General features: G+C 43.5%; 1 pseudogene; it reads left to right on the top strand.

Moving 5' to 3' along the window:
* Positions 1–1,268: 1,268 nt before the first annotated feature.
* On the top strand, positions 1,269–1,387 carry LOC134950411 (5S ribosomal RNA; annotated as a pseudogene).
* The last annotated feature ends 24,913 nt before the right edge of the window (positions 1,388–26,300 follow it).

Here is a 26,300-nt window from a genome sequence, read left to right as displayed (position 1 = left end):
TTTTCTCAACTTTTCTTCCCATGACGTTTTGCCACAACGTCGTTGTGATATTTCCCTCTTGCTCTTCTATTTTCCTAAAAATTGGATCACTTCACTGTTGTTTGACCCACTTTAATCATCATTTATTTCCTATGTGAAATGTAATTTTATGAGTCATGTTTGCTGTATTTTACTTTGATTCATTCAATAAATTGTGTTTAAACAAAAAAAAAAATTCATACACGCTACAAAATGTGCAGCAGATCATTTTGGAGAAATGTACAGTAGGTCAGATCCAAACATCCGATTCGACTGGTTTTGGAATGGTAATCGGCCTCCGGTGCAATGTACACATTCTGAGATTATCAGACCAAGCAGACCTGAAAAATATGTAAAACGTTTGCTTTGGGAGACTTAATATGTACTACCAGCGGAACACACATCATTAAAACTTTATTTGCACCATGAAGTTTTGAGAAAACAAGAAAGTGAAGTGAACAAGCCCTGCGGGGTGAAACGCGTTTTCCTGACATAGTGGGTCCACCGGCACCAGCCCCAGCAAACGGATCAACACACTCCCGTCGCCAGATACTCACAGGTTATGCACACATAGTGTGCCTGAGATAACATTTTTGACATTCTTTTACTCAGTGTCAATTTCAGAGATGACCTATACCTATTAATCTATTTCCCTGTCTATTTATAACAGTGCTTATTTAAATAGGACTCTGACAGGCTTATTGAAAATCAATTCATGTTTGTCCTTTTTCCGGTGTCATCCATAGTGTTTATATGATAATTACAGCCAGGCTATCATTCCAGCCAGCTTTTTAGGCTAACACTAGCCTCTCTCATACACTGGCATATTGTACAAACAATAGGAATTCCTATTATCGGGTCACTCTGAGACACCCTGTTTGGCAGACATATACGGGCTCCATACCAGTGTACATTTTGTTTCTCGATTTGGGGGGCAATAATTATTTAAGTGCTATAAGTGTTTCTAACTAATATATTTGCATATTTTTTGCTTTATTGCAGTAACTCTCTTTGTTTCTTGATTACTCCAATATATAATATATAACATATACAATTTTGGTGATTTCTGCTTTCATTTCTTCTTATTTCCGTGGACTCTCATCTACGATCCAGGGTGCACAATATCACAGATGTGGAATTTGATGCACCCAGCCTAACGTAGAAAGCAGATCCACATTTTTTCCTATGTGACCCACTGTCACACTCCTCCACCTAGGTGCACTCTCATTGGTGTCCAACCCACCCACCTTTTCTACTATTAAACCACACTGCCAGTGCCCGATCTCGTCCGATTTTGGAAGCGAAACAGTGTTGGGCTGGGTCAGTACCTGAGGAGGAGACTCACAGGGAATACCTAGTGTTGTAGAGTAGGAATCATTTTACATCCTGTGCGTTATATGACACCAACAGCAGTATCACCACTTATCTCTATCCTTCAATAACCTTTTTCTGTTACTGCATATAACTAGTAATTCATTTTCGAGACATTTGAGTCTACTCATAATTATAATAAACTTATGCATTTTCTGGTGACCGGCATGAACTTGGTACTGTCTCTTTAATTATTCTGACCTTCTCAATACAGACCTAAATTGACCACACGGTGGTCCCATTAATACAGATTGTCTGTACTGGTCGGGCTGAAATGGGTGTAAGACTTTGAAGTGTCTACAGCCTTTCGTATCACACCCCGTGAGACAGGACCAGGACATTTCTTTTATTTTTCTAATACATATATTTCCATTATATTTACTTTGGATCATAAACCTCTCAATGGGTAATCACAATAATTTTAATTAATATCTATTAAAGTTATGTTTTAACAGCATTTTTTCATGATTAATCTTAACTTATTGAAATTTATTTTCAATAACACAAGAGCCTTCTTTTTTCTCCCTTCTTTGAGAACTGTACAGTAGGTCAGATCCAAACATCCGATCCGACTGGTTTTGGAATGGTAATCGTCAGGGCCGTCTTTTTGTATGGGCTCAGTGGGCTCTTGCCCAAGGGCCCCAGGAGCATAAGGAGCCTAGGCTGATAGCTGAGGGTCCCCTCTTTCCAGGAGTACCAGATTTTTGAAAATCGGCCATGTGGAACCGGAGATATCTGACTTCAAAGCAGTGGTCCCCAACCAAGCCTGTTAATTGCTCTTCCCAGCCTGATATCTTGGGTTTTGTCTGATGTAGAGTATTTCCGAGGGTATAATCCAAAAGCTGCGACTCTCCCCTATTGGTGGACACTGGCAGCTTGTCTCTACTATGCCCAGAACCAGAGATATCAGCCTTCAAGCAGCTGGTCCCTGCTTCAGCTCCACACGCCTAATATGCAGTTTTAGATTTTCGTTTGTGAATTGCTTTGGCTCCTGAACTCTAATCACCAAGTCCCCAGTATCTTCTGAAAGGTGGAACTCTCTAATTTGTTATCCCATTCAAAGCTAAGAAATATATTTTCAGGAACTTGAGATATCTGCAGTCAAGCAAGCTGCCCTCCCACCGGAAAATGATAAATATTAAGCCCACTCCACTATCCACCCCTGTCCTACGTATTAAACACCCCCTACCACTCTGGAAGTCATGTACCAGGGCTTCTTCATTCAGCCCAATGCCCCCTTCTACATTTTAGTCCCATCTGTGTAGTAAAGGAGTAATTAGCAGAAATTACTGTTCCAGGTCCTACATGCTGAGCGTTAGATAGAACACACCCTACCGCCCATGTGACATCAAAGCTGTGCTGATAGCACCCCCCAACCCTACCGCTGGGGGATGGGTAGAGGGCCCAGTGCATTGCTGTGCCCAGGGGCCTACACTGCTGTTAAGACGGCCCTGGTAATCGGCCTCCGGTGCAATGTACACATTCTGAGATTATCAGACCGAGCAGTCCTGAAAAATATGTAAAACATTTGCTTTGGGAGACTTAATATGTACTACCAGCGAAACACACATCATTAAAACTTTATTTGCACCATGAAGTTTTGAGAAATCAAGAAATACTGAAAAAGTAAATACTGGAGTAAATAGCAAATTTGATTACATTTTACTAATTTGTAGGTAGAAAGTATACTTTTACACATACAAAGAATCTAATGCTTAGTATAATTTTTTATGTACTATTCACTTCAGAATTAATTATAAAAAAAAACATAGTTTTGAGAATACTTATTGTATGTCAAAATACTTCATTTTATTATACAGTAGTTGCAGGAGAGTGGGTAGGCAACTTGAGGTAGGCCAAAGGAGGAGAATCAATCACAGATAAATTGAGTACATCTATTTTGGAAGTCACTGGTTTCAGACATTTGAAATAAATGTAAAAAGATTCAGATGAAAAAGTAAAAAAACCCAGAAAACTTTATACATGTACAAACATTAACAAAAGTCATCCACACTAATAACTTAATTTAAATGAATGGATGTCTAATAGCCAGTTATAGAATAGTCTCTCATTTCTATACTAGTCTGGGTTTGTCAACTGATTCCAAATAATCATGAGGACAGAGAATTAAAAAAAAGCATTACTTCATAGATTACAGAGTAGCAAAACATACATTTTGTTATGACATTATAGTTATAGCAGACCAATTGGGAATAATTGTTTACAGCGGCGTAAGTTCAACACAGTTGCCCGGAGGCAAGATAAATATTGGTGCCCCCCTATTTCCTATATTAAGATAAATATATGTATGTATGTATGTATGTATGTATGTATGTATGTGTGCATATATATATATACAAATCTAGAAAACCACAGCACTCGCCACCCCAGAAGCGGGCTGCAATGTCTGCACTCACCACTCATAGGGCGGGGTGCATGCAGCCCATGGCCACCTACCCAAATACATACAAACAGAAAGTTCAGCACTCACCATAGCAAGCTCACTTATCCTCACAACATCAATAAATAAATGATGGGGGTTTAGTTAGTGAATTGGCCAATGCACGGAAGCCTGCAAACCGCTCGCCAAGGTACCCCACCTGCTTGCAGGTCCAACACTATCACAAAGTCTCAAAAATTAAAACCTGGCACGGGTATCACACATAATATAACTGCAAACATGCCCACTAGGTATAATGTGTATCTGCCAAACATCTTATGGCTTTTAAAGGTACACTAGTCACCTGACACTGGCTGATAAATTACTAAGGAGCAGCTGACACAGGTTTAGAACAAATAAGATTACACAAGGGTGCATGAAAAGGCCTGTGACCAGTTGTGAGGATAAGTGAGCTTGCTATGGTGAGTGCTGAACTTTCTGTTTGAGTGTGTGTGTGTGTGTGTGTGTGTGTGTGTGTGTGTGTGTGTGTGTGTGTGTGTGTGTGTGTGTGTGTGTGTGTGTGTGCGCGCGCGCGCGTGTGTGTGTGCGCGCGTGTGTGTATGGAGTGTTCTGAAAAAAATGTATATACTGTATTTATACATTTAATTGTCTTTTATTTTAAATCACACATATTTTAGCAGTCATACCCATGACCTGTTACACTGACAGCAGGCACTTTACTGATGGAGTTATTTTCTCCTGTACAGGAAGCATGAGAATTCTAACTATATGAAGTTACGTGTAATTGTCAGAGATGTAACTTCATATAGTTAAAATTCTCATATTTCCTATACAGGAGCAAACAGATTCATCAGTAAGGTGTCTGCTTCCAGCGTAATAGGTTGTGGTTTCTAATCCTGGGTATGACACTTGTAAAATGTGTATATTCAGTATAATAAAGAGGGTGTGATTTGTAAGGTGAAGGGACCAGTGAGGAAGTCGGCCACTGAAAAGACAGCGACAGCTATCAATTAACTTAATTTAATGGTGTCACATAATGGGAGTAGAGGTGCCCCCCTTCACAGCAAGAGCCCGGCGGCAGATGACTCCGTTGCCTCCCAGAGTTCTGCCTCTGATTGTTTACATTATATATAAATGTTTAAGTATGTTAAGGCTGAATTAGAAATTAAATTCATTCAATGTGTAATGTTAACTTGAAGTATTAGATGAGGCTACTAATCTGGCCGTGCCAGTCATATACTGTATGTTTGACTTATGTTGTCAACACTTATGGTGCATACACACTAAGCGATATTAAAAACAATATTGCTCATTTTTACCCTCCTAAGCGATATCGTTTACAATGTTGCCCAGTGTGTATACCACGTGTGATGCCCAATGCGCGCTACCAGGGGTTGTTAACGACCCCCACTGTCGACTGTACATGCAGCTCAATCTGACTATATAGTCAGAAGCTGCATGTTCAAGCCGGCCGTGGCATGATGTCACTTTGCGATATCGCACAGTGTGTATGCACTATGTTGACAGCCCGGGAGGGGAGGTGAAACACTATGCAATATCGGTCATGGAGCGTATTGCATAGTGTGTACCCACCATTACTCGTACAGGGGAATTTATCAATTTAGAGTACTAAGAGTTAAATTTACTAACACTTCTAAAAATTAAAAGTGGTGATGTTGCTCATAGCAACCAATCAGATTCTGTCTATAATTTATCTATTGCATCCTAGAAAATGATAGAATCTCATTGGTTAGTATGGGCAACATCACCACTTTTCATTTTAGAAGCTTTAGTAAATTTACCCCTAAGAGTAATGAACATTAGGAAAGATGTGATGGGAAAGAAATCCACTCAGGTGGTTTAAGTGGCTTGTGACAGAACCCCAAAGATTGGTGACACAAGACACCAGCTGTGTTGTTTTGTCATACAAAGAGTGACAACCTATTAAATAAGATTTTCTCACCATTTTCTCCTGCTTCTAGGTCTACAGTCAACAAACAATAGTAGTAGCAGCAGCAGCAGCATATTCTTGCATCCATCCGTCTATCTATCTATCTATCTATCTATCTATCTATCTATCTATCTATCTATCTAATCATGTCTATATATATATATATATATATATATATATATATCATGTCTATATATATATATATATATATATATATATAACTTTCCAAGTGTATGTCTTACAAACACTGAACTATATATGTCCTTATATAAATACATGTATGCATACAGAATATCTTGTGCTTGTTAGAAAATATTTTGTTGTGCACCCTGAAAGCACTATAATGGTCTGTTCGCATGTTTCTCAATGTCTTTCCACGCCGCTGCCTGTCTCCCAGTCAATCTCTCTCCCTCTGTGCTGAACACACTCTTCTATGAATTTATTCCAAACCCTCTGTCATTTCCCTTTCTCTGCTCTAATCTCTCCCCCGCCTCCATCATTTGCAGATGCCTCTTGTTGTGCACCTGCCCTTCCTCCCCTCAGTCCTCCACTCTTCCAGGAGCCTGAGAACAGGGAGGGCATTCAGCTCCCAGCACCTCTCAGGATCACCCGAGAGAGTGACAGTCCCCATGGAAAGGCCTGCTGTCACCCACTGTCTGGGACTTCTTTCATGTAGTGGACAGGGGAAGGTCTGCACTTAAATATTAAAACCATGATCCAATAATACATGTCATGCCTTCGTTAAAAAGAATGGGGAGGGACTGAGTGGTGTCGTGAACATAAAAATTTTGTAACCATTTATTTCTTTTTTATTGGAAGGGTATGTGTCACAGTCATTTTTCTCCTCATTCTAATTCATTTCTCACCAACCCCTAGTGAGTACTTTGATGGTACCACATGTTTCTGCGTTCTCTTTATTTTGATGTTGTGTTTCCATTTCACTTGGAGTGGGCGACTAAAACAAGAGGCAATAACAATGGTTGAGAAAACCAATGTAAAGTATAGCATAACATATGTATGTGCCTTTCTTCAGTTACTAAAATAGTAGCGGCCTCCCCTTTTTTTGTCTGGAGAATGACACCTATTTTTAAAGATCAGGAAGCTCTGGCAGCCATTTTTTGGGCACTTAAAAGATGTACACAGTATTTATACTTCTATTAAGTTACATGAGCTTTTGCAGAGCTGGTGCTAAATGAAAGCACTTTTTTTTTTTTAGTAATATGACATTCTATCCTCCCACACTCAGGAAACTGCTCCCTCTCTTCTCATTTACCTCATTTAGGGTCTAATTCAGACCTGATCGTAGTAGCAAATTTGTTAGCAAATAGGCAAAACCATGTGCACTGCAGGGGTGGGGTGGGGGGGGGGGTGTCAGATATAATGTGCAGAGAGAGTTAGATTTGGGTGGGGTGTGTTCAAACTGAAATCTAAATTGCAGTGTACAAATAAAGCAGCCAGTATTTACCCTGCACAGAAACAATATAGCCCACCCAAATCTAACTCTCTCTGTACATGTTATATCTGCCCCCCAAGCGCCCCCCAACCCCCCCCCCCCCCCTGCAGGGCACCCTGGTTTCACCCATTTGTTAACAAATTTGCTGCTGCGATCAGGTCTGAATTAGGCCCTTAGTCATATCCACCCAAATCCTCCTAATCATCGAATACGCCTCAGCAAACACTGCCATTTTTCTCCACCAACCAATACACTTTGGTGAAAATCAAATGAACACTAGCCCAATTGAGTAGTATGCCTCCACAAAAGATAATTTTGACTTTGTGCTTCATAATTCTTACACCTTATGCAATTTTAAATATCTTACAGGTAAGGCTTTCTTACACCACATGGCAGCATTCTTTTAGGGCTTCATTTTTAGAGATTTTGCAGAGTTTACAGACATAGGGCCTAATTCCAGGTTGATTGCAAAACAACATTTTCCTCTAATGGGCAAAACCATGTGCACTGCAGGTAGGGCAGACCAGGGACGTGCGGTGAGCTAAATAGCTCAGGAGGCACTGGCTGGCACCAGAGCCAGATTTACATGCAATATATGAGCCAAAGCATACATCAGGGCATTATACACAGGTGCAGCATTATAAACTCCTGGAAATTTGGTGAGTTTTGGTCAGAGTTGTGCGGAAAAGTTAGCCAGGTGAGGCAGTGCCATAGACTTTTTACTGCAGAGTTTTGGCTCTAAAAATTATTAGAATAATGCAAAGAAGATATTTCAAACATATTCTTTGTATTTTTCATATATTTTATACAGTCAAAACTCTTGCACAAATGTTAGTATGACAGGAAAGGCTCTGCCTCACCTGCCTCACCCCACCGCACGTCACTGGGGCAGATGTAACATGTGCAGAGAGAGTTAGATTTGAGTTGGTTATATTGTTTCTGTGCAGGGTAAATACTGGCTGCTTTATTTTTACACTGTACTTTAGATTTAAGTTTGAACTCACCCCACCTAAATCTAACTCTGATTCTCTGACTAAAAAGATACAAACAAAAGAATCCCTAACCGAGATGCTGCCTCCAGACTGTGAGGAGCAATAACTTCTACTTAACACTTGTGCACAGGTATACAAGAGAGAAGTATAACAAAAGCAAAATGCAAAACTTAGCTAGCAGACACTGGTGCTGAATAGAGACTGGACACAGGAACGCTGTTCAAAGATGGGAACAAACAAACAAACAAACAAACAAACAAACAGGAGAAGAGGTCCATGAACTGAGACTTTGAAACTAGTGACAAGAAATCTTGCAGCAACCTGGAACTATGACCAGTAGGGAATGATGGGCAGGCTGAGAATATAAAGGAGCATCAATCAATAATAAGGCTCAATGCAGCCAGGTCCCCTTTGATTAACAATACTGTGCAGCTGAGCGCTGCACGTCCAGGCTCCTTCCCACATCCACACTGACTCCCACCCGGCGTCCCCGGTGCTAAACGACTACCAGAAGCCATAGGAAGGAAGCTCTTCAGTGTCCCGGATACCCAGCAATGGCCAGGACACTGGGGAGAGCAAGCCGGTGGCTCAGGACAGGAGCAGGCCGTCGGCTCGTAACAGATGTTTGCAAGTCTAAACCAGTAGTATTTGTATCAAGTTAACATTTGGCATACATCACATGATTTATCTATTTGTTTAGTTTGCGAAATACACAATCACTGTTAGGTTTCAGTAAAACCTTACATCAGATGTAGCTCTCCGTACAAGAAAAAAAAAAAGTTTACAATTGGCAATAACAAGCAGTTTGCTAGTGCTGCTGGCAACTGTTGTCATCATCATCATTGTGTATTTGCACCTGCCCTCTTGACCCTGCAAATAAGACATATATGTGTCTATGTGCCCGTCTGAATTTGCAACTGCTTGATCATGCCCTTACTGTACTTGGCCTACATTAGAATAAGCCTTCCCTCTCCTTCCCACCTTTCTAGGCAATATACGCTACTCAAACTGGCATAGGTTTCACTCTCTACCAGTCCCTATATAAATCCTTAGATATATAACTTAATAATGAATCAAGAGGATTATTTAAATTACAATAATATAATGATACCCATGCAGACCTGCAGAAACATGCTTATAGACTTGTGATGAGCCGTATCATTTGCACCTGCTACAGAGCAGGTGAAAATACACATTGAAGATGGTGACTTGGAGTAAGCAATGGGTATATGCTGCAGTGCATCCTGGAGGGTCATTTACGTGTGGTTGGTTTTGCTATGAGCACTGAATGTAAATGCAGCAGGAGGCGTCTACTACATGCAGATGCCTCCTGCTGCACTAGTGATCTGAGCTGCATCCTAGGATACAGCATCGGATCAAAGCATTCACCATTGGGCGGTTGTCGCAGAGGCCAGGAAATCTCTGCCCTATGACGGAGATCCCTGGTCTCTTCCCAACCCCTAAACAGCGGCAATTTTCCAAATGGAGCCTGTCGCCACCATATGCCCATCCCAGAAATGACATAAGACTGTCAATCAATGACAGTCTGGTACCACTTGAGCTATTTAGCTCACCACACATCCCTGGGTGCCAGCCTACGTCCTATGGTGCAGGACCCATCCGTACACACACCGATTGGTACTTTGCACCTATGGTCTCAGGTGCAACCCCACCTGAATGACCCTGCTGGGTCACATTCTTATTTTTGTCTATTTTTAATCCAACTCTGGCTCACCGAGGTATATTCAAATGTTGGTTATTTCGGTCAGTGGTATATGCTTCTTGATGGCAACTTTTAAAAAAGAAAATGGACGTAATTTATCGTATTCCTCAAAAAGTCAAAATATGATATCACATCTTCATAAAAGATATTCAGAGCAGTCCATAATCCAACACACCATAACATTAATGGAATCTGGCAAGTCACTGATGATAGTTTTTTATAATGGCTGTGACTGACATCTAGTGGTCATACATTTAATTGTTAAACAAAACACATGCACACTCCGTAAAGAGTTTTTCATGTTTTTTGGTGTAAAATTTTACATGCAGCATGTGGAACCACAATTTGTGTAACGCGTTCCCTCGCACGGCTCGTGGCTTCAGGCAAGGTTAACTGCCGACCTAACGCTGGATCCTGATCAGATCAGGCTGCAGTGAGAGTGTATTTTCGCTGTACAAGTGTGAGTTCCTATGTGTTAGCAGAGCTGCTAAAAATCAGTTTGTGCAGTCTCTGCACAGCCCAGGACTTACTCTTCCAGTGCGATTAAATCCTACTGATCGGGGCCGGAGCTGACGTCAGACACCCTCCCTCAAAACGCTTGGACACGCCTGCGTTTTTCTGGACACTCCCTGTAAACGGTCAGTTGCCACCCACAAACGACCTCTTCCTGTCAATCACCTTGCGTATGCCCGTGCAAATGGATCCTTCGCACCATCCCGTTTCTGTCTGCCGATGCCTGTTGTAGCTATCCCGCATGCCTGCGCATTGCAGTGCATATGTATGCGCAGTTTGGACCTTATCACCCGCTGTGCGAAAACACACAGCAGCGATCACATCTGAATTACCCCCTTAAACACTACAGGGAAGATGTACTAAGTAGCAATTTTTGAATGCAGTTTGCAGTGCACACCTCCATATATCGAGTCATATTTACTATCTGGTAGGTTGGAAGATGCAAAGTCAACCTTTATCCAGTTTGCAAACTCTCAAATTCTGTGTGGATTACCACATACAATTTACAGCAGGTCCTTTTACAAACAACAGGGAGATCAAACTAAACCTTAACATGAATAAGGACCGAATGTACAACGAGTTTTGTGACTTCCGGTCTCCATACTCCGGATTTGACAAAAGTAAAGCAGAATATCAGATTTGGTTAGATTTCTGCAAGCGCTAGACCACTACTGATGTCTCTCATTCCTAATTGCTGGGACTGATATCATTCACATTTTCAATTCGCACCAGTAACTCATATGCTAAAAGAATCTTCAGCATAATGAAGAATCAGTGGTCAGACAAAAGTAACTGGATGTTCATGGACTTAGTGAAGTGAGAGCTTCAAATTAAGGTGCCCCCATTTTCCTTTTGTGGCAAGGCTAAGGACTGCGTTGTGAGATTCATTTTCCTTGGCCTTGCAAGCCGCCCTGTGATGGCAAGGCTGAGAAAGGTCAGGCTCACTCAACCAGCTATCGCAGATGAACATTGTGACCGATGGTTGCGATGGTCATCTCAGATGCGATTGCAATTGCTAAAGATTGCAATTGCAAAGCTGCACTAAACAACTTTCCAACTGCAATCCTTAGTTAATTAGGCCCTGAGTTCGCAACCAATTATGCGACACTCCCATAACTCACTCAGACAGTGCTTCTACGTGCATCGGAATAGCCATGTCCTTGACAGTGCCAAAGAACACCAAAAATATTTCTGAGACAATGTGTCTCAATTGCTACTGCAACCTGCATGTACACACTGTGGGACACATGCGGTGTGCAATTTTTCAGTTGAGTAGACACATGCACAGTAAAAAAAAAAGCATAACATTGAGTCTATTGACACCTTCTCCCTATCCTCCCTGTTCGACTCACTTCTCTCTCCTATTTCCTCTCTCATGCCCTGAACAAGCCACATCCCTATACAATTCATCCCTTACTTCTGCTCTTGACTCTTTCGCTCCACCAGCCACTATTCACCCTTGCAGATCAACACCTCAACCCTGGCACACCAAATGCACCAGATATCTTAAAAATGCTCACGTACTGCCGATCGACAGTGGAGGAAATCACACTCTAAGGTGACTTCCTCCATTTCAAACTTATGCTCTCTTCATTCAGTGCTGCCCTTTCCCTCGCTAAACAATCATACTCAAATTTCTCATCTCCTCCCAGTCTTCCAACCCCCCCGGCGCCTCTTTGCCACCGTCAACTCCCTCCTCTGCCAACCACCACCACCTTCTCTCCACTCCTCATTGTCTGTTCTTGACTTTTGCCACTTATTTCAAATTCAAGATTGACTCCATATGTCAGGACATCACATCCCACCCGACCGTCACCAACCAGACACCGCCCATCCCTTACCACCCCTCCCATTCACTCTCACCAACTCTGACATCTTTATCCCATGTATCTGGTGAGGAAGTCATGGCCCTCATCCGTTCCCCCCCCCACCACCACCTCGCCACTTGACCCTATCCCCTCCCACCTCCTCCGCTACCTCACTCCTTCTGCCTGTTCCCATCTTGCCCACCTTCTCAATCTCTCCCTATCATCAGGCACTGTCCCCTCTGCCTTCAAGCATGCACTCATCTCTCCTATTCTTAAAAATCCTACCCTTGATCTTAACACTCTCTCCAACTACCGACCCATTTCTCTCCTCCCTTTTGCCTTCAAACTCCTTGAGCGTATTATCTATAACCGCCTCACTGCCTTTCTTTCCTCCCACTCACTGCTTGACCCATTCCAGTCTGGTTTCCGTTCTCTCCACTCCACTGAATCTGCCCTCACAAAAGTCTGCAATGACTTCCATGCAGCCAAATCTAAGGGACACAGCTCTCTGCTTATTCTTCTTGATCTCTCTGCTGCTTTTGACACTGTGGACCAGCCTCTCCTTCTGCAAATCCTTCACTCTATTGTTCTGTGTGATACTGCCCTCTCCTGGCTGTCCTCCTACCTCTCTGATCTTTCCTTCTCTGACTCCTCTCATGACGCTACCCCCCTCCCTCACTTCCACTAACTGTTGGTGTCCCCCAAGGTTCTGCTCTTGATCCTCTCCTTTTCTCTCTCTATACGTCCTCTTTAGGTGAACTCATTAGCTCAACTTCAACTTCCAATATCACCTCTATGCTGATGACACTCAAATCTACCTCTCCTCCCCTGCCCTCTCCCTGGCTCAATTCACTCATACCTCCAACTATCTCTCTGCTAGCTCTTCCTGGATGTCCCAGCGTTTTCTTAAACTCAACATGTCCAAGACTCAGCTGATCATCTTCCCACCCTCCCACACAACCTCACCTCCCACAGTCTCATTATCTATTGATGGCACAACTATCTCCTCTAGCCCCAAGTACGCTGTCTGAGCGCAATTCTTTACTCCGCCCTCTCCTTCAAACCACACATTCAGCACCTTTCACAAACCTGATATTTTCATCTCAAAAATATTTCCAGGATCAGACCCTTTCTCACCCAGGATATCACTAAGACCATTATCCACTCACTGATCATTCCCAGACTGGACTACTGTAATCTCCTCCTACGTGGCATCCCTGACAATTACCTCTCTCCACTCCAATCTACCCTCAATGCTGCAGCCTGGCTCATCTTTCTCACCTAACGCACTATGGGGGTCATTCCGAGTTGTTCGCTCGTTGACGATTTTCGTTATACTGCGATTAGTCGCTAACTGCGCATGCGCATGGTACGCAGAGTGCATGCACTTAGTTATTTTACTATAAACTTAGCTGTTTTGCTGTAGCGTCTGCGGCGCTTTTCAGTCGCACTGGTGTTCCGTAAATGATTGACAGGAAAGGGGCGTTTCTGGGCAGCAACTAAAACTAAAAAACGCAGGCGTGTCAGGGAAAAACGCGGGAGTGTCTGGAGAAACGGGGGAGTGGCTGGCCGAACGTAGGGCGTGTTTGTGATGTCAAACCAGGAACGAAATGGGCTGAGCTGATCGCAGTGTAGGAGTAAGTGTGGAGCTACTAAGAAACTGCTAAGAATTTTCTATTCGCAATTCTGCTAATCTTTCGTTTGCAATTCTGCTAAGCTAAGATTCACTCCCAGAGGGCGGCGGCCTAGCATGTGCAATGCTGCTAAAAGCAGCTAGTGAGCGAACAACTCGGAATGACCCCCTATGTCCACTTCACCTCTCCTACAAGCCTTTCACTGGCTTCCATTCCCTTTCAGAATTCAATTCTTCTCTTCAAACTTCTCACACTCACTTACAAAGCACTCACCCACTTCTCTCCCTCTTACATCTCTGACCTTATCTCCCTTTACACTCCCACTCGTCCTCTTCACTCTGCTAATGCACGCCGACTCTCCTGTCTTCTGATTACTTTCTCCCACTCCTATCTCCAAGATTTTTCATGTGCTGCTCCCTTACCCTGGAATTCTCTACCTCTCCCCCTCAGACTCTCCACCTTTCTACAGAACTTCAAACGGGCTCTGAAGACCCACTTATTTTCCAAACCCAGCCAAATCTCATCCTAACCCTCTGTTCCACACTCGGTCTACCCCATCTGTGTCACCCCTGTCTGTCTGCCCCTTCTCTTTACAATGCAAGCTCTCACAAGTGGGGCCCTCTTCCCTCATGTGCTTATCCTTTTCTTACTTTAATAATCCTTGACTGCCCCAAATCCTGTGGTTTTCGACCACCCTGATACTTATTTCAGTGTCATCTGCTGATGTAGCTATATTTAGTTACCCTGTACTTGTCCTATATTGTCTTCAACTGTAATGGGCCCTACACATTGCGTGATCCGCTGCCGAGCTGCCCGATGGCGGATACGGCTGACCCGGCGGCAGGGGGGCAGTGACGGGGGGAGTGAAGTTTCTTCACCCCCCCCCTTCACCCGGCTCCATAGCAGTGCAGGCCAATATAGACGAGATCGTCCATATTGGCTTGCATGCACAAGCGATGGGGCACCAGCGATGAACGAGCGCGGGGCTGTGCATCGTTCATCGCTGGTGCCTCCACACTCAAAGATATGAACGGTATCTCATTCATTAAATGAACGAGATCATTCATATCTATGAGTATTATCGCCCAATGTGTAGGGCCCATTAGTCACTGTTTTCCTGTTTTGATTATTTGTTTATGTACTCTGTAATTGGGCGCTGCAGAACCCTTGTGGTGCCATATAAATAAAGGATAATAATAATAATAATAATAATAAAACATTGACCTTGAAAGCAGTGCACTTCTGCACTGTAATAGAAATAACCTGAGGCAATCAATTTGCTGGCTGTCGGGATCCCGGTGGTCAGGGTACAGACGCCAGAATCCCGCCAGCCAGCAATGCTGCCAGCAGGAATTCTGGCTCACAGAGGCTATTCCCACTCGTGGGTGTCCACAACACCCATAGAATGGGAATAGATCTTGTGGCGAGCGCTGCAAGCCCGCAAGGGGACTTGTACCACTCACCCTGCTGCCGGCAGTCGGGATACTGACAGCCAGCATCCCATCCGCCCGGGAATACATATGTATTCCAAAGTAACATAGCAGCAGACAGAACTTTACTGCTAAGCACATAAGAGACCTCAGTGATTACTTGCACAAAGCTGTTTCAGCATCCTGCACCACTGTCTGCAAGCAGTATGCACTCATTTGCTGTTGAGCTGTACAGAACCCCACTAAGCTGAAACTATGATCTATGACAAAAAAACAGTGAGTAATGTGAGTACAGCTGTATTTATTATTCTTTAATAAACCAACGTAACTAGTTAAGTAAATGGACTGTTCAAAGCTTCAGTCGTCTGCTAGTGTGGGCCTATATAACTCTGCAAAGAACGACACTAACACACATATCATTCCTAACATATTTGCTCCTGTGTTTTTTTTTATGCAAATAGTTTTTATTAGGCAGTTTACAATTATACATCATGGAAAGGAAGCAACATAGAACCAAATTTCTAGATCTCACGAAAAAATTTAGTATCTAAGGATGACGTAAAGTCAAGATCCTTTTATAAAAAAGTCTGATGAAATCGACAGACAAAACACTATCAAATTAAACATGTTACAATCGAACAATATATTTGCCAGAACGAAAAACAAGGAAAGACAGTTAGGAAGAGGAAAAGGAGAAAAAAGAGAAAGAAAAAAGAAAGACAAGAGGAGAGCTTCACAACCCCAGGAGCAAAGAGAAGGGTACTAGGCATTTATAGCTAAGAAAGAGGGCTCACGCCACCTGTGATCCCAATGATTTATAATGGTCTGAATCTTTATATACCAACCAGGGATACAAGGTGGCAATGAAGGCCTGGTTTGTATTAGTTAGCGAGGAAATTAGGTCATCCATGACCATGTTGTGCTCTAACCGTGCACACCACTCAGACATAGAAGGGATCACATTTGATTTCCAGTGTACTGGTATCACTATTTTGGAGGCGCTGAGAATATGACAGAGTAAAACTGTGAATTGAGATTGGGGTCTTCTTAAAAGATTTAACAGCCAAAAACTAAGGCAGGAAGGTAGATCCTCCTCTAATATATCATTAGCTGTGTCTATAACTTTCTGCCAGTAAGGTTTCAGGAGAGGACACTCCCACCAAATATGCAAGGGAGCTCCAACCCCTACTCCACATCTCCAACATGTGTTAGGCACTCCAGAATACATTTTAGCCAGCAGACTAGGGCAGTGGTACCATCGCGTAAGCACCTCATAGTGCGTTTCCATTACCAACACATTTGATGAAGAGGAAAAGGTATTTTTGAATATCTCAGACCAGTCATCCTCCCCCACCAAGCCCTGTAAATCCGCCTCCCAGTCACCAACAAATTTTGTCCGAAAGGGGAATTATCAATTCATAGATGGTAGAAAGGAAATGACGAGGGCAAGAGTGGGAGAGCCACAAGTTTTCAAAAGGGGTAGACCTTCTTAAGCAAGTTCCAGGTGGGCATAAACCCATCAAGAAATACTTGATCTGCAAATACCTCCAAATCTCTTTATTAGGTAAGTCCCAATTAATTTGAACTGTTGGGAAGATCATGATACCAGAAGAATCCATTAGTTGATCTACCCTATGTATACCTCTAAGGCGCCACAAGCCAAATGACAAATTTGGGAGTCCCAGCGGAAATGCCGGGTTCCCGAATAATGGCAAGAGTGGGGAAGGCGAGGGCGAGAGAAGGGATCGTGTGCAAAGACATCGCCAGCATGCCAACATCAGGCCTTCGAGAGGGTGGTAAGTTTTCAAAAGGGGTAGACCTTCTTAAGCAAGTTCCAGGTGGGCATAAACCCATCAAGAAATACTTGATCTGCAAATACCTCCAAATCTCTTTATTAGGTAAGTCCCAATTAATTTGAACTGTTGGGAAGATCATGATACCAGAAGAATCCATTAGTTGATCTACCCTATGTATACCTCTAAGGCGCCACAAGCCAAATGACAAATTTGGGAGTCCCAGCGGAAATGTCGGGTTCCCGAATAATGGCAAGAGTGGGGAAGGCGAGGGCGAGAGAAGGGGTCGTGTGCAAAGACATCGCCAGCATGCCAACATCGGGCCTTCGAGAGGGTGGGAAACCTGAGGGAACTTTGAGAGCCAGGATAGGCCAGAGTGTAGGGAAGGAAGAAAGTCTAATTCAAGATTCATCCATTGCTTTCTATCTGCCTTCCGCCCCCATTCCAGTACCCTGGTGAGGCAACTGGAGACCACCTTGATGTTTCCTTCTATATAATATGTCATGTTTATATCTGGGTTTGCGAACCACCCAATTATAATCTCTAATCGTGCTGTGAAAGGAGGTAAACCATTCACAAGGGACTGCAATAGGCGAAGTCTGGAGGAAGTAAAGTACCCTCAATAAAATATTAATTTTAATGACTCCAATCCATCCCACCCCACCCAAGAAATTCTCTTGGCTCCCCATGCAGAAAGATCTGTGTGAAGTTTAGGCAATAATGGTGGAAAATTATAAGAAAAAGTTTTGGAGATGTCTCTAGTCAAAGTAACCCCCAGATATTTGAGCTGGATGCCAAGAGAAAGGAGAACTAGATTGGAGAACACTTAAGCTTGTCTGATCTAATGTGAGGTTCAGAGCTACAGATTTTGATAAGTTAATTTTGAAGTGGATAGTGTTCCAAAGTTCTTAAACTCTTAGAGGAGGTTAGGGATCGAAGTCAGGGGATTGGAGACCACCCCTAGGAGGTCATCTGCAAATAAAGCAAGCTTGTATTCCGTCTTTCCAACTGTCATACCCTGTATTTTAACGTTTTTTCTAATGTCCCTCGCCAGGGCCTCCATACACAGAACAAATATTAAAGGAGATAAGGGGCAACCCTGACGAGTACCATTCAAGATCCTAAATGGTTCTGAAAGTTCCCCATTGATACTTACACGCACTGAGGGATGAGCATACAAGGCCCGGATTTGCTGGAGTCCCATCTGCCCCACACCCAGTTGCCCCAGTACTCTAAGAAGAAAGTCCCAATCTACCCTGTCAAACGCCTTCTCCGCATCTGTTAAGAGTAAGATAGTCAGAGAACTGGTACTAGAAGGCAAGTGAATCAAATCCAAAACCTTTGTGGTGTTGTCCCTGGCCTCGTGACCAGGAACAAATCCTACTTGGTCAGTATGGATTAGATTTGAGAGATAGCAACTTGATGCGGTTGGCTATCAGCTTAGCAAAAAGCTTAACATCGACATTTAACAGGGAGATGGGCCTGTAGCTAGAGAAATGGGCTGAGTCTTTGCCTTCCTTGGGGATGACAGATATATGGGCTAGCAGGGATTGGGAAGAGAAGGGACCTGATTAAATCCCAGCAATAATAAGGAAGAGAGTTCCTCTCCAAACATCTTATAGTATGCACTAGAATACCCATCTGGACCAGGACTTTTACCGCTAGGAGAGGACGTTATCGCCTCCTCCAGTTCCTCTGCTGAAAAGGGGGCCTCCAAAGCCTCCACCTCCTCACCAGTAAGCATTGGAAAATTAACTTCCCTCAAAAACTCCTTAATGGAGGTCTCTCTAGCTAAGTCAACACCATTTTCCTTTGGGTCGCTTATGTTATATAATTGGAAGTAAAAAGAGTGAAAGGCGGCCGCTATGTCCTTAGTAGTGTTGCAAGAAGACCCATCCTGTGATTTAACCGTAGCAATAAATGCTGCTGCACGTTGAGCCCGCACTGCCCAGGACAACATTTTGCCTGGTTTATTTCCCCAAAGAAAATGGTGACTGCGACATTCACGAGCGTCCATTTTAATATTATCTGACATAAATGTGTTGAGCTCCCGATGAGCAGGTGAAAGAGATTGGATGGTATCAGCCGAAAGAGAAGACTTATGTAGTAGCTCTAGAGATTGTATTTCTTGTATTAGAGCTTCACGGGTTGCTAGCCATTGCTTCTTCAATTGCGCCCCCAGGTGTATAAGTCTACCTCTACTTACACACTTGTGCGCCTCCCACACAGTTGCCTTGGAAATATCCGCTGCATCATTAATGTGTATGTACTGAACTATCGCCTCCCTAATCTGCTGCTGACAGTGGGGATCCTGAAGAAGTAGCTCATTCAGTCTCCAAGTATAAGGAGATTAATTAAGGATTGGCATGGCTAGAGACAAAGAGACAGGGGCGTGATTCGCCCAGCAAATATGACTTATGTTAGATGTCTTTATTAAATTAAAAAATCTGTGAGAGATGAAGATGTAATCAAGTCTGGTATATACATTATGCGGGTGGGAGAAGAAGATTTAATCCCATGTGGACGGGTGTTAAATAGGCCAGGCATCTATCAATTGATAAGTATGGAGCGAGTGTCTTCCGAACCCTTCTGTGTAGTTTATTTGAGTATCTCGGAGCAGGATTAGAGGAGTCAAGCCGAGGGTCCATAGACCAGTTAAAATCCCCACCCATTATGAGAACACCTAAGATATATGGTTGAGTCAGGAGAAGTACCTTATCCAAAAAAGCAGGTTGAGCTCTATTCGGGGAGTAGATATTAATAAAAGTAAAGTCCAAACACTTTACAATTAAGCAACAGGGCTCTGCCCGGAATCAATGGGTGACATGTTAAGTCAGTAATAATAACATGACGAGCACTTAAGATAGCAACACCAAGTGTTTTGCCTTCAGTGTTGTTTGAAAAGTAACCCTTAGGGGAGTCTGTATTCCTGAGAGAGGGGTACACCCCCTCTTTGAAGTGGGTTTCCTGTAAAGGGCTCGTGACCTTTTCTCAGGAATATTGAGTCCCTTTACATTCACAGATACCATTAATCTAGCCATTATACAATATATATATGACTTTGTCAAACACAATACACATAGTAAACACTCCTGGGCTGCGAAGCAAAGAAAGGAAAAGGAGAAGGAAAAAGAGAGCAACAGAATATTAAGAACAAAAATCAGCATACATTAGCTGGAATTTAAATAGTAACGGAACACCGCTCACAGGTAACATAGTGGTGCAGAAGCCAGTTCCGCCACCGTACCCAGGATTACAGAATGCAGTGCAATCGGGGCAACAGGGGAGGAATGGATCCAGCCACCAACACATCCCACAAATTCAACATCAAATTAAACAGACACATACATTCCTGTTATGAAACATCTAATACACATATAAGCCAGAGAGATGCACAGGAGACTAAAACATACAACAACCCTAGATCGGAAGAATGAAATAACATGAAAGTATTTAAGACAGCCCCGAAAAAAGTTGTCAACCACATAACTGTATATCTAACAGAAAAAAAACAGAAAATGACTTTCCTACCAAACCATAGGTCAAATAATGCAAGCCCTCCACTTAACCAATAGAGTCTGCACGGAAGGAATACCTCAGAGGTATCCCAGTACAAAGTCCCATAGATGGACAGACAGCCAAGATCGGGGGGCTCGCTTATAGAGATAAGAACACCCCTCTCCAGCGGACATGGGCACGGATCATACTCACGAATGCCACCAGCAATTGAAGCGTTCAGGAAGGTGAATGTTATAAGATTCTGGAAGTAAAGTGCCAACTTTATGTTAACTTGTCTGACAAGGTGGTCTCAGAAGGTGATGTGGGACAAACTCGATTCCTTTGTCTGGAGGATGACCCGACAGCTTGAAAAGGAGGCTCTGACGGGGAAGCCCGGAGAGGAGAGATCTGGGAACAGAGAGACAGCCAGTCAGGAGTTCGGATCAAGGGAATGTCCAAGATGGAACAAAAGGAGGCCACATCCTCCGAACCACAAATTGAAGCCGTCTTTCCTCCATTAGTGGCTGTGAGGCTAAACGGGTATCCCCACCTGTATTTAATGTTATGCTTCCATAGAGAGTCACTTGGCATCTAGCTTGTAGCGTGTGCCACAAGAGATCCTGCAAGATCTGAATGGGTTGGCCGTTGAACTCCAAGCTCTCGGAATTACGGAGCGTTCGCAATATTTTGTCCTTTTGGGTGAAGTAATGCAGCCTGCAGATGATGTCCCGTGGGCGATCGGACTGCAAACCTTTGGGGCGCAATGCCCATGTCACGAACCGGTCTCTCACCTCTGCGGATTCTGGGGTTCATCCGTTGCCAGTGCGGTTGCTCGCGGTGCTGTGCGCCCGTGTGGGGACGCGGCGTGATCAGTGGCACAGGTAATGCAGAGTCTGGGAACTGGGAGTGCGGGGACCAAATGGCCTAAGGCACTGCGGTGTGTCTGCTGTATAGGAGGTGGCCATGTTGGAGACCAAATAGGTAATACAGAGCACTTGTGAAAACACCTGTGGGCAGGTGTAAGCCAATCCCGTGCGTGTGCTGCCTTTAAGTAGGCTGGGATTATGTTACTCTGGGCCAGTGCTTTGTTGTATCAACGCTGTGCTCTAGCTCTGAGCTCTCTCCGTGCATTCCTGTGTGATTCCCGTGGTCCAGATATCGCCTCCGTTCACAGAGGTCCGTCTGCAGCCTTCACTGCTAAAAGATCCACCAGCTCCCCGCTGTGCTGTCAGTTAATTGCACACCTACTGGAAATTGTTGGATTCCCAGAGTCTTGCATGAGGTTACCTTGTCTGCCTACCATACAAAGTTTGGAGGATTCCATTACCCTCAGCTGTTCGTTTGTTCAACTCTGCATTTAACCCATTCATCACCTTGTCATCTACTACAGTTTCACAGTGATCTCCGGAACCCGCAAGTAACCCTATTCAGTACTTTATATTTGCTATGTTGTCATAACAAGGATAATTCTTCACAGTCTCTCAGTTAACTCTCAAAACTCCATTGCAAATCCTTACAGTTATTTCTTCATGTCTGCATTATCCAGTTAATCACATTCTACAGTTCAGCATCAAAGCTTGTTTATATTTGGACAATTCAACATTTATTCATCAGCTTGTTTTGCATACGTTTCCATGAACATTTCTTTTATTTGTCTTTGAGTTTTATCCTGTATATTATTTCTGCCATTCCTACAATACTTCAGTATAATATGATGATTAACAACTTGTCATTCAACTCTCTACTGAATTGTTATTTTTAATAAACATATGAAACGGAACTTTCTTCATCCTCCCTGCTTTCTTCATACCCCAGCACCTACACCTGTGGTTGGTCCCGGGTTAACGGATTCACAAAAACACCCGGACCTGACAGTAAGCACTGGCCATGTGGATCCGTCAAGTGACCAATTCGCAGGAGGCGGTGCTACGTCAGATATTCTTTCCCGTCTGGAAAACCAGGAGTCTATACAGACACAAATAGTGCAGTTTATGCAAACTATGGCAGACCGTTTAGAGACTCTTCATACGGCTATTAAAACGTCTCAAGTTCAGATTCCAACTCCGGTTGTCCCAGTTACCACTACAGTTTCTCCTGTGACGCTGCCTACGTCCCGCTTGCAGTTACCCTCTCCGAGTAAGTTTGACGGAACTCCAAAACTTTGCAGAGGATTCCTGAATCAATGCGAGATCCAGTTCGAACTGTTGTCCGCCAGTTTCCCATCAGCTCGTTCTAAGGTTGCATATATTATTGCCCTCCTCTCCGGTCAGGCTCTGGAGTGGGCATCACCATTATGGGAAAGAGGTGATCCTATCCTCTCTAATTACAAGGAGTTCGTATCATCCTTCCGGAGAATCTTTGACGAACCAGGCAGAACCACCTCAGCATCTTTGGAGATTCTCCGTCTACGTCAAGGTTTACGTCCTGTCAGTCAATATATTATTCAGTTTCGCACGTTGTCTTCAGAGTTAAATTGGAATGAGGAGGCCCTGATCGCCGCGTTTTGGAATGGACTTTCAGAGAAAATCAAGGATGATTTAACCATCCGGGATGTGCCTACTAAACTGGATGAATTGATTTCTCTCTGTAACAAACTTGACCTACGCTACAGAGAGCGATGTTTAGAGAAATCCAGGACAGAGCGATCCAGTCCACGTTATCATCCTAGGCCTCGACAAGATTCTTCATCACAGTCGCCGGTAACAACAGAAGAACCTATGCAGATTGGGCGCTCTCGCCTCACAGAGGAAGAACGACTTCGTCGTCGACAGGGTAACCTCTGCATGTACTGCGGGTCCTCCGAACATTTAGTAAAATCCTGCAAACTCCGGCCTGGAAAACTCTCGCTCCCAGCTTATTCAAGGGAGGTTAAGCTAGGAGTTACTTTAGAATCACGTTCTGGGAAAGAGCCGACCTTGTCTATTCAATTAGAAGTTCCAAGTTCTACAGTGAAAGTTTCAGCTCTCCTAGATTCCGGGGCAGCCGAGAACTTCATCTCTTCAGCCTTTGTCTTACGGTCCAAAGTTCAAACCATGCCTCTGGAAGCAGCAGTTGCTGTTACAGCAGTGGATGGAAGTCGAATTCCAGATGGTATAATTACTCATCGAACCGTATGTCTCAAGATGAAAGTTGGTGTGCTCCATTCCGAATACCTCTCCTTCTACGTGATTCCCAAAGCCTCTCAAGATGTGATACTTGGTTTACCTTGGCTGCAGAAACATAATCCTCAACTTAATTGGCAAACCATGGAAGTCCTTTCATGGGGTAAATCTTGTACCAAGGACTGTTTAGCCTCAATTATACCTCTCCGGTCAATTAGCCTTCCCGACCTACCTCCGGTGTATCAATCCTTTGCGGATGTTTTCAGTAAACAAGCAGCAGACTCTCTACCTCCTCATCGCGAATGGGACTGCCCAATTGTCCTGGTTCCGGGCAAAACCCCTCCTAGGGGATGAATTTATCCGCTATCCATCCCAGAGACGCAAGCTATGTCTGATTATATACAGGAAAATCTAACCAAAGGATTTATCAGACCATCTTCTTCACCTGCAGGAGCCGGATTCTTTTTCGTTAAGAAGAAGGACGGTGGGTTACGACCATGCATAGATTACCGTGGACTCAATGAGATCACTGTGAAAAACAAGTATCCATTACCCTTAATTCCAGAATTATTTGACCGGGTAAAGGGAGCTACTGTGTTTACAAAACTGGATCTCCGAGGGGCCTACAATTTAATCCGCATCCGGGCAGGGGACGAGTGGAAGACTGCTTTTAATACCCGGGATGGGCATTACGAATACCTTGTAATGCCTTTTGGTCTTTGTAATGCACCTGCAGTTTTTCAAAGCTATGTGAATGAACTTTTTCGTGATCTTCTCTACAAGTGTCTAGTAGTGTACCTGGATGATATCCTAATATTCTCTAAGGATCTAAAGTCTCACCGTCACCAAGTTAAAGAGGTACTGACACGTCTGAGGAAAAATCAACTTTATTGTAAGTTAGAGAAGTGCACTTTTGAAGTATCTTCCATACCGTTCCTTGGTTACATCATTTCTGGATCAGAGCTATGTATGGATCCCGGTAAGGTACAAGCTATCCGAGATTGGTCCACTCCTACAACTCTCAAGGGGATTCAGCGATTTCTTGGCTTTGCTAATTTCTATAGGAGATTCATTAAGAATTATTCTACGTTAGCTGCTCCCATCACAGCCCTAACTCGCAAGGAAACAAATCCTACGAACTGGTCTTCTGAAGCAATCAAAGCCTTCTCTGATTTAAAGCAAGCCTTTGTGTCAGCCCCCATTCTTCGACAGCCTGATTTGAATTGTCCCTTTCTACTAGAGGTGGATGCATCTACAGAAGCAGTAGGAGCTGTGTTGTCACAAGTCTTTGAAGATAAAAAAGTCCATCCCTGCGGATATTTCTCCCGTAAGTTCCTCCCGGCCGAGCGTAATTATGCAATCGGTGAGCAAGAATTACTTGCCATCAAGTTGGCATTTGAGGAGTGGAGATACCTTCTAGAAGGAGCACAACATCGCATTACAGTATATACTGATCATAAGAATCTTCTATATCTGCAGTCAGCTCAGTGCTTGAATCCACGACAAGCTCGATGGGCGCTTTTCTTCACACGATTTAATTTCAAGCTCACCTATCGTCCAGGGTCTCAGAACAAAAAGGCAGATGCCCTTTCTCGGTCCTTTGCTTCTTCTGAATCAAATGATGCTACCACGAATCAAGCCATTGTGAATCCTACGTCCTTTTTAATGACTCGAACCTCTCCAGTTCCTCCGCCTGGCAAGACCTTTGTCGCCACAAATCTTCGAAAACGGCTGCTTACCTGGGCTCACTCCTCTTCCTTCATGGGTCATCCTGGGGTTCTAAAGACTCTCAAATTTATTCAACAGTCTTATTGGTGGCCACGTCTCAAAGCCGATGTCCAAGAGTTTATTGCAGCATGTCCTAAATGTGCCCAACATAAGAGTCCAAGAAGTTCTCCACCAGGTTTATTACATCCATTATCCATACCCAAACAACCATGGACTCATATCTCAATGGATTTCGTGACCGATCTACCTCCATCAAAAGGGCGAAATACCATTTGGGTGATAGTAGATCGATTTTCGAAAATGGCACATTTCATTCCATTAACTGGGTTACCATCAGCCCCTTTATTAGCCAGATTGTTCATCTCTGAAATCTTCAAGTTGCATGGCCTTCCTCGAGAGATCATCTCTGATCGGGGAACACAGTTTGTGGCCAAGTTTTGGAGGTCGCTTTGTTCATCTTTAAATGTCAAGTTGAATTTTTCTTCTGCATATCATCCTCAGACAGATGGACAAACTGAGAGAGTAAACCAAGACCTTGAAACATTTCTCCGGTTATATATATCGTCCTCACAGGATGACTGGGTTGACTACCTTCCATTGGCAGAATTTGCTCATAATAATCTCTTCCATTCGTCTTCAGAATCTACGCCCTTTTATATTAACTTCGGCTTTCATCCTCGTGTGCCAGAGTTCCATCCATTGCCAGCCCTAGAGGTTCCAGCAGCAGATCAAGAGCTTCAACGTCTGTCTAGAATCTGGAGTTGTATGCGTAAGTCGTTGGTCAAAACTTCCGCTCGTTATAAATCTTTTGCAGATAGAAAACGTAAAGCTGTACCGAATTACAAGGTGGGAGACCAAGTTTGGATTTCTACGCGCAATCTCAGGT

The sequence above is a fragment of the Pseudophryne corroboree genome, chromosome 1, assembly GCF_028390025.1.
Source record: "Pseudophryne corroboree isolate aPseCor3 chromosome 1, aPseCor3.hap2, whole genome shotgun sequence".
Lineage (NCBI taxonomy): Eukaryota > Metazoa > Chordata > Amphibia > Anura > Myobatrachidae > Pseudophryne > Pseudophryne corroboree.
This window is presented reverse-complemented; position numbering and strand designations above follow the sequence as displayed.